The 9,152-nt window shown below is 46.6% G+C and overlaps 1 long non-coding RNA gene across 4 annotated transcripts; it reads left to right on the top strand.

Annotated features, from left to right (window-relative positions):
* The first annotated feature begins 209 nt into the window (after positions 1-209).
* LOC103692694 (uncharacterized) lies at positions 210-8,817 on the top strand. Of its 4 annotated transcripts, XR_010052811.1 has the most exons (4): positions 1,422-1,935; positions 7,289-7,457; positions 7,582-7,700; positions 8,516-8,817. It is a non-coding gene; the product is annotated as an uncharacterized LOC103692694 (long non-coding RNA). The 4 variants fall into 4 exon arrangements; XR_010052809.1 differs by having other exon boundaries at positions 210-1,935; positions 7,289-7,700; positions 8,521-8,817; XR_010052810.1 differs by having other exon boundaries at positions 1,578-1,935; positions 7,582-8,817.
* Positions 8,818-9,152: the final 335 nt, after the last annotated feature.

Below are 9,152 nucleotides of genomic sequence, written 5' to 3'. Positions count from 1 at the left end.
GGAGACCAGCCTGGGCTACGGGAGAGCCTGTCTCTGCAGGACGAAAGGAAATAAAAAGCAGTTAGCTCTGCCTCCTGGCCTATACTTCAATGTGGACTATCCTTTACCCTTCATCCTGTCTCCAACACTGGTCAGTGACAGTGCTCTCTCTCTCTCTCTCTCTCTCTCTCTCTCTGTGTCTCAGTCTCTCTGTCTCTGTCTCTGTGTCTGTCTCTCTGTCTGTCTGTCTTCTCTCTCTTTCTCTGTGTCTGTCTCTGTCTGTCTCTGTCTCTGTCTATCTCTGTCTCTCTGTGTCTGTCTCTGTCTGTCTCTGTGTCTGTCTGTCTGTCTTCTCTCTGTGTGTGTGTGTCTTGGTCTCTCTGTGTCTGTGTCTCTGTGTCTCTCTCTGTGTCTCTCTCTGTGTCTCTCTCTCTGTCTCTGTCTCTGTCTCTGTCTCTCTCTCTCTCTCTCTCTCTCTCTCTCTGTCTTTCTCTCTCTCTCTCCCTCTCTTTCTCTGTCCTTATTCCCCGAACTTGTTTTTGAGACATTGCACCTGCTGGGGACTAAACAGTTCCCTCCAGAACCTCAAACTGCTGTGGACGATTATGTTCATAATATAAAATATTGTTCCAGTTTGCGTTGCTGTGCTGAGAGTGTGGGTTCCTTTGTATATTAGTTGTCTGTTACGCCCATGCTTTAAAGATCTCTCGTGCTTCAGATGGGCAAGTTTCTCTCCATTGTGTCCAATGGAGCTTATTGGTCTTTCCTGCTCAAGGTTCCTTAGGCTTCTTCGCCTTAAAGACTTCTTTATTCCCTACACTACACACTACGCGTTTCTCAGCCTCCTCTTCTCGGCGTTACCTTCCCACCATTTTCGTCTTTCTGTTCCATCCCCGAGGTCCCTGAGGCTTCACTTCATCAGTCTCTGACTCATTCCTGTCCTTGACCTTGTCTGATATAAGCTCACTTTCCTCTCCGGAGACCGGCACCCTGCTTTCCTGCGTCTCCAGCCATGCAGGGTGACAGTGTTCCACATCCAGCCACTGAAACACCAGCAGCTTTGGGGATCCTGGGTCCAGCGGACAAGCTGTTTAGGGTTCGAGGGAAGAATACAGAAACAGGGAGAGTGGGTTTCCTCCCCTGCAGAACTTCAGAGAAGTTGTGGGAATGATCGAGGGCTATGGCCCCATTCATGGCAGAGATCTCTGAGGTCTGTCTCCTTTCAGTTTACCTGAAAGTAAGGGACAGGCTTTGGCCTGTTCGCAGACCCAGTGGCTGTTCAGTGCCTCTCCACACACAGAAGTTCACAGACACTCCGTGCCCAGGACCCACAAGCCTGCCTGGGACCCTCTTGTCTCTCTTAAGCATCTGCAGTTGGGTCACGCCAGTCTGCTGACTTCTCTTGTGCTGAGCAGCCCAATGAGGACCAGCCCAGATACCATAAGAGGTTGCCATGGTTACACAATGAACGGCACATTCAACCCACCTTGCAGGGACCAGCAAGGTCTGTGTCACTGGGAGGGAGGGATAAGTACTTTATTATGGAAACTATAATGTCCCCATGTACAGAATGCCATTCTTAAGTCATTTCTGCCTTAAAGGCTACAAACACAAACTATAGGGCATTTCCCAGGCCCTGGGCTTAGGCGGGGAAACAGCTTATCTCAGGCTCTGTGCCAAGAGCAGTGTAGTTACTCTGCCTTGTGCCCTCCGGAAGAAGGCTCAGAGAGGCCTGGCAACTCCTCTGTGATCACATAGTAGATAGGTGACAGGGTCAGGGTTTAGAGCCGCAAGCCCCAGCAGTAAGTACGGCCTCAAACCAACCCTCTCCTAGCCCAGCCGGAAAGAGAAGACATCTTCAGATTAGGATGGCAGAGGCGCGTTTGAACCCAGGTCTCCTGAGCTCCTCCTCTGTGCCAACAGAAAGGGATAGGCTCTGCTGTCTGCAGCCCTGCAGTAAGTAACAGGATCCTTCTTCCCCGCAGGTCCCAGACCAGAGGACTGCCTTTGCAGGGGCCAAGGCCAAGTCCCTGCGGGTTTTGTTACACAGTAGCTCCCCCTAGTGCACTGAAAAAAATTACAAACTGTTTATTAAAGAGGGAGATACCCCCGCCCACAAACTGCAAGAGATTGGAAGGAAGAAAGAAGAGGAACAGAGAGAAGAAAAGAAAGGGAAGGAAAAGTGAATTTGAATTGGGTGAATTTCAGGCCCTGTGGCATGTGTTGGACAGTCTACCTGGGTGTCTCTGGCCTCACTGAAGACAGAACCACCATTCACTGGAGGATCTAGGGACAGAAGTTCAGTAAATGTGACCAGAAGCCAGGTGGATCTAAATTCCATGAGAAGTCTGTACGTCAGGCCAGCTTCCTGGGACCCATTCCAGGGTCCGACTGCGGGCGGCCATGTTGAGAGCTGTACCAGGAAAGCCAGTGGCCTCCGACAGTGAAGGCCGGGCTGACCCTATCTACCTCCCACCCCCACCCCAGGGCTGCTCCTCTAGAGCCTTCGAGCTGACTCATGCTGTCAACAAGTCGCCTTCATGGAGGAACCCTGAAACTTCCTGTCTGTCACCCTTACTTCTGCTTTTACCAAAACAACTATGACTTACTCACATCTGCTCGCCCATGGGCCAGTAACAGAGCTGGGTCTGTTGACAGCAATCTTTTTTTTTTTTTTTTTTTTTTGGTTCTTTTTTTCGGAGCTGGGGACCGAACCCAGGGCCTTGCGCTTCCTAGGCAAGTGCTCTACCACTGAGCTAAATCCCCAACCCCCCCCCTTTTTTTTAAGATTTATTTATTTATTATATATAAGCACACTGGAGCTGTCTTCAGACACACCAGAAAAGGCTATCTGACCCCATTACAGATGGTTGTGAGCCACCATGTGGTTGCTGGGAATTGAACTCAGGAAGAGCAGCCAGTGCTCTTAACCACTCTTCAGCCCCAACACCCATCTGTATAATGAGGAAGAGATAGCATAGACTAAAGAAATCGGGGTTGGGGATTTAGCTCAGTGGTAGAGCGCTTGCCTAGCAAGTGCAAGGCCCTGGGTTCGGTCCCCAGCTCCGGAAAAAAAAGAAAAAAAAAAAAAGTTCCTACAGACTCCCATTTGTAAATTACTGTTTCATTATATTGAAGATTATCTTTCAGTTTATGGACTTTGAGGGGCATTTTGTGATTATGGCCTCAGAAAGCATATGCAAAGTATAGTAGGCCTCGTTTAGGTGCCGGCTTGGCAAACTAACTACAGGAAAAGAAGGGTTTGACTGGAATTCCTGTGTTCTTAAGAAACCATTATTAGGGCTGGAGAGATGGCTCAGTGGTTAAGAGCACTGACTGCTCTTCCAGAGGTCCTGAGTTCAAATCCCAGCAACCACATGGTGGCTCACAACCATCTGAATGGGATCTGATGCCCTCTTCTGGTGTGTCTGAAGACAGCCACAGTGTACTTACATATATAATAAATAAATAAATCTTTAAAGAAACCATTATTAGGGGCTGGAGAGATAGCTCAGCAGTTGGGAGCACTGACTGCTTTTCCAAAGGACCCTGCTTCAATTTCTAGCACCCACATGGCGACTCACAACCGTCTCATGGACATATATGCAGACAAGACAATGAACATGAAATTAAATGAAAAAAATTCTATCTCAATAGAAAAATCTCTTTGCTAGGTAGGTATCTGAGAGGATTAATATCTAAAATATACAAAGGACAAGAAAAAAAGGAAGGAAAGAAAGAAATGTTTGCTATCTTTAGGAGCGCTATGATGTTAAAACATACAAGTGCTTTTGTAAGTATGAACTACAGTATAAAGTACCTGATATATAAAATGTATTCCATAATAATCTGAAAAGGGGGCGGGTATTGGTGCTGTGGATGAGACCAGAACTTATGATAACTATGTGGGGATTTTTCAAAGCCTATTTTCCACTAACTTTCATATTTAACTGTATTTTATAATTTTATATGAAAACATTTATTGATTTTGTGCGTACGGGTGTTTTGTCCGCATGTGTATCTAGGCATTGTATGTGGGCCTGGTACTCACAAAAGCCAGAAGAGAGAGTCAGACCCTCAGGAGCTGGAGTTACAGATGGTTGTCTGTAGGTGCTGGGAATTGAGCCCCAGTCCTGTGGAAAAGCAGTCAGTGCTCTTAACCACTGGGCTCTGAGCAGTCTCTTCTGCCCCTGCGAACTTAACATTTATCTCAGCAGAAACGAGGGGGAATGTGATACAAAAGAGCCAAGTTAAATAGGGAATTTTGTTTTTTCTTATCTTTTCCTCTTAATGACTCCTGGAAAGAGCGAGACCTAATTCAATAAAAACCTGTATACAAAGTAGCAACAGGACAGTGACAATGTGTTCTGGTGGCCCTGGCAGAGCTCATGGCTTTGAGTGCATTGATGCAGCATTTTCTATCCCTCTGAAGAGAAGTCCCCCCACAACGGCAGCTAAAAGGACTAGCCTGTCCCTGCATGCACCATGGGAACTTTCCTATGCTCCACAGTCCTCTCCCGGGATGGATCAGGTCTTGGACACCAGCCTTGGCTGCCGCAGACACTGATCAATAGCCACCTGGGGGCTGCTGACACTCAGCAGGTGGCCTCTTGGAAACAGAACCGGGCTGGCAGAGCGTCAGATCCTGTAGGAAACATTGAACCCAAACAGGAATCACTGGCTTGTGTTCCCCGGGGCTTGGAAGGACAGGTGGGGTGTGTTGGCTTGAAGCAGACAACTGTGTTATTTCAAAACCCTGGCAAGAGGCTGATCTGAGGGGACAGGGCCAGGGCAGTGGTCGCTCCCCCTCTTCAGGCTTTGAGGGCTGTTTATACAAGTCAAGTCAGATACTAATGTGCTGGGGGAAAGCCAGGAGGGAAAAGGATGGAGGACACCAGTGGGCCGTGTGCAAAGGAAACCAGTGGGCTGTGTGCAAAGGAAACCAGCCGGCCCTGTGTGTAAAGGACACCTAGGGAAGTATGCAAAAGAGGGACAGGTGGCATTTAGCTAGTGGAGTGCTTGATAGTACTAGACTCACCCTGCAATATCGGGCAAGGACAAATCAGATGGGTGTAAAGCCAAAGGCCTCCTTGGTGAATTCTGAATCTGGATCGTGGGTTATGAGCAAGGCTAGATTCCCGATTGTTTTTGTAATTGTACAGTGGTTATGTAAGAGGTCGTTAGGAAAATGTGCCTTGAAACAATTCTGGTTAAAGGGCAATCTACCTGGGAGAGGGGCTGGAGGAGAAGGGTCAGTGTTTGCTGCCCCCCACCGCACACACACTGTTCTTGTGAATGCTGTGTAAACCTCACATGATATCTATAATATTAGGCATGGTAGCACACACATTTAATCCCATCACTCAGCAGGCAGAGGTGGGTGGATCTCTGTGAGTTCGAGACCAGCCTGGTCTACAGGGTGTGTTCCAGGTCAGCCAAGGCTACATAGTGAAAGCCTGTCTCAGAAGAGAAAAATTATATAGTTTATTCCTGTAAAATTTAAGTTATACATCAAATTAAATGAAGTTTAATTTTTTTCATTTTTTTTTAGATTTATTCATTTATTATATATAAGTACACTGTAGCTGTCTTCAGACACACCAGAAGAGGGCATCGGATCTCTTTACAGATGGTTGTGAGCCACCATGTTGTTTCTGGGAATTGAACTCAGGACCTCTGGAAGAGTAGTCGGGTGCTCTTAACCGCTGAGCCATCTCTCCAGCCCATTTTTTTTCATTTTTTAAAGCAGTTTTTATTTTAAAAATCTCATAGTTGAGCTGGGAGATGGCTCAGTCAATAAAGTGCTTGCTTGGGGCTGGCTTAATGGTTAAGAGTGTTTGCTTCTCTTGCAAGAGGACCCCAAGTTCAGTTCCCAGAATCCACATGATGGCTAACAGCCATTCGTAATTCTAGTTCCAGAATATCCAAAACCTTCTTCTGGCTTCTACAGACATCATGGTGCATGGACATACATGTAATCACTTACACACACACACACAAATATTTATTTGTGTCCTGTCCCTCTTTTGCATACTTTCCATTTTTTTAAAAGTGTTTGTTGTATAAGGATGGAGTTCAATCCTGGCACTTCTGTAAAAAGCGAGTGCTGGGCCCTCACCTATAATCTCAGAACAATGGAGGCAGAGATAGGAGGCTCCCTGAGGACTCTTGGAGAGCCAGGCTAGCTGAATCAGCAAGTCCTAGGTCCCAGTGAGAGACCCTGTTTCAAAAAAACAAAGTGAGTCAGTCAGTGGTGGCTCACACCTTTAACTCCAGGACTCAGGAAGCAGAGGCTGGCAGATCTCTGAGTTCAAAGCCAGCCTGGTCTAGAATGCTAGTTCCACAGAAGCCAGAACCATACAGAGAAACCTGTCTCAAAAACCCCAAACCAACAACAACAACACAAGAACCAAGTGGGCAATTCCTGAGGAATAACACCGGAGGTTGACCTCTGGTGTTCACATGCATGGACATACATGTAGGGACATACCTGCACCATAGCACACACATGAGCAATCATACCTCGACACACATCCATATATTCCCTGACCCCTTGACATTGTTCCCCTCAAAACAACCTTGTAATGTTCAGTGCTGACAAGTCGCAGAGGGTTGAAAACTCTTATCCTAAAAACAGGAAAGGAAGCTGGCCTGAGTGTTTTAGAGGGGACTTGGGCAACAGAAAGCAAAATGTTTCACCTACCAAGGTTTCTTGAAGTGGAAACTTAAGGGTCCTTTGGAAAGTCGGTTGGGTGGTGTTTGGCTGGGGCAAACACATGACAGAACGTTTTGTTAAAGTGGACACAGGTGTGAAAGGCTAAGGCAGCCCGTGAAGGGACGTTTTGCTGAAGCAAACACAGGAGAGAGGATGTTCTGCTAAAGCAAGCGTGTGAAAGGACACGTGATGAAAGACTCTTTGCTAAGGACTCGAGTGTATTGGTCTGCCATACATTGCGTAGTTGAGCTGCATTCATTGGGACTCCATAGAGAGAAAACGCACCAAAAAACTCATGGTGGTGTGCTGAAGTTTCTTGCCACAGACTCGGGCTGATTGTCAGAGTGATGTCATCTGAGACAGATGCACAAGACGGAGGACGAGTGACGTTTAGAGGGTATAAATAGGACTCGGTGGACAGTGACAGACTGAGCTTGGCTTGCTTACAGAGCTAGCTGTGCAACGCTTGTGGGTCTAGTGTCTCTCCTGATCTTTACTTCTCTAATAGAGGCACAACTGAGAACGTCTCCTGGTGTCCCTCCGGGTCCCTCCTGCTGACTTGTGCTGAGGCTGAGGCCTGACTGTCTCTGTTAGGTTGTGACACTGCTGCTGATTCCTGTTTGCTATCCCGACTCTACCAAACTGGACCGTGGTGCATCTGTGAAGTGTTTGTGAGTGGATCAAGCTGCCGCTGCTGACCTGTGAACTGAACTGCCTACTTCCAGACAACACAGATGTTGCTCCAAAGAACCTTTCTAAACAGGTCCACTTCCCCAGAGCCTTCCTTTTACCTCTCGTGGGTGGTGGGCTACAAGGGAGGTTAAAGCATTTAAGAACCATCATTAAAAATAGGCATTTGAAAATATTAAAGTTACAGTCACCTCTAGGTATTTAATTTGAAGAGCTGTCAGCTGTGGGCTGTCCTTACAGTGGAATGTCACTCAGTCTTTTGACACGTGCTGCACGAAGGGACCCTGAGGACACCAAGCTAAGTGCAAAAAGACAGGTATGATTGTCTGATTCTACATATATCAGTGACTAAATAGAATAGTTGTGTCTACACTGATAGGGTCTGGGGGTGTAGGGAAGGGAAGAGGGAGCTGGTGCATAAAAGGCACAGCATCTCAACGTCATAATTCAAAGAGTCCTGGGGCAGAGAAGGAGCAATGGTCACACACCAGGACCGCTGAGCACTACACTGAAAAGTGGCTAAAAGTCCAAAAGTTTTGTGCTTTATGTATTTTGATACCAAAAACCCCAAAAAACCAAAAAACCCTGAAAATAAGGAATCAGCCATGACTATGTATAAAAATCCAACTGGAGGGGCTGGAGAGATGGCTCAGCGGTTAAGAGCGCCCGACCGCTCTTCCAGAGGTCATGAGTTCAATTCCCAGCAACCACATGGTGGCTCACAACCATCTGTAAAGAGATCTGATGCCCTCTTCTGGTGTATCTGAAGACAGCTATAGTGTACTTATATATAATAAATAAATAAATCTTTAAAAAAAAAATCCAACTGGAAGGACCTTGGCTGAAGCACTCAATGTTCAACTGTAAGTAAATAATCTAAAAGAAGCCATGGCCCAGTCACCGAGCTGGGCACCATGTAATCTTGGAGATGGTATTTTGAAACAGCACTGAATCCCACGGGAAGTGTTCATCGTGCATTATGTGGAAAGAATGGAAGTCGTTTTGTGTTCAGTGTCAGTGGGAGCCAGGCTCTGGTGCGTGGGAGTCTCTGGGTGTGTGTGTTCAGGCATTTGTGTGAGCATCCAGCTTCCTGAGGTCCAGGCTCACTGACTGTTGTTTTCCTGGTGCAAGGACAGCCAGCGCTGACGGCAGTGAGTCATAGCGAGCGTTTGTTCAGTGAATGAAGAAGGAACTGAGGAAGAAAGGACCAGAAGGCTTACCTCAAAACCTTCAGCTGTCCTTCTTCCTGATGTCAAGGCAGTTGACCTTAATTTCTGTGTGATCCCAGTGTTCTGCACAGAACACTAATTGATTTTCGGAATAAAGTATATAGAGCACGCCAAAGCAGTTGTGGCTTATTAAAACCACAGATGCATCAAGGCGCATTGTATGGAATTCTGAAAGAATTAATGAAGTTATTCTTATTGTTGTTATTGTTGTTGTTGTTGTTAATATTGTTTTTGTTTTCTGAGACAGGGATTCTCTGTGGAGCCCTGGCTATCTTGGAACTTGCTCTGAAAGCCAGGCCGACCTCAAACTTGCAGAGACCCACCTGTCTCTGCCTCCCGAGCGCTGAGATTAAAGGCGTGTGTGTCATTGCCTTGGCTTAAGGATATTATTGTACAAAAACCCAAATATGATTACTATTAAACATTGTGAATTATTTAAAATTACAATTAAGATAAAATCAGGAGCAAAAATCTCAGACTCCAGTGCCTTTGGGGGCGAGAACTCTCGGGACAGGGTTCAGATACATGCCTATGCCAGC

Source organism: Rattus norvegicus, chromosome 6 (assembly GCF_036323735.1).
Source record: "Rattus norvegicus strain BN/NHsdMcwi chromosome 6, GRCr8, whole genome shotgun sequence".
Classification (NCBI taxonomy): domain Eukaryota; kingdom Metazoa; phylum Chordata; class Mammalia; order Rodentia; family Muridae; genus Rattus; species Rattus norvegicus.
This window is presented reverse-complemented; position numbering and strand designations above follow the sequence as displayed.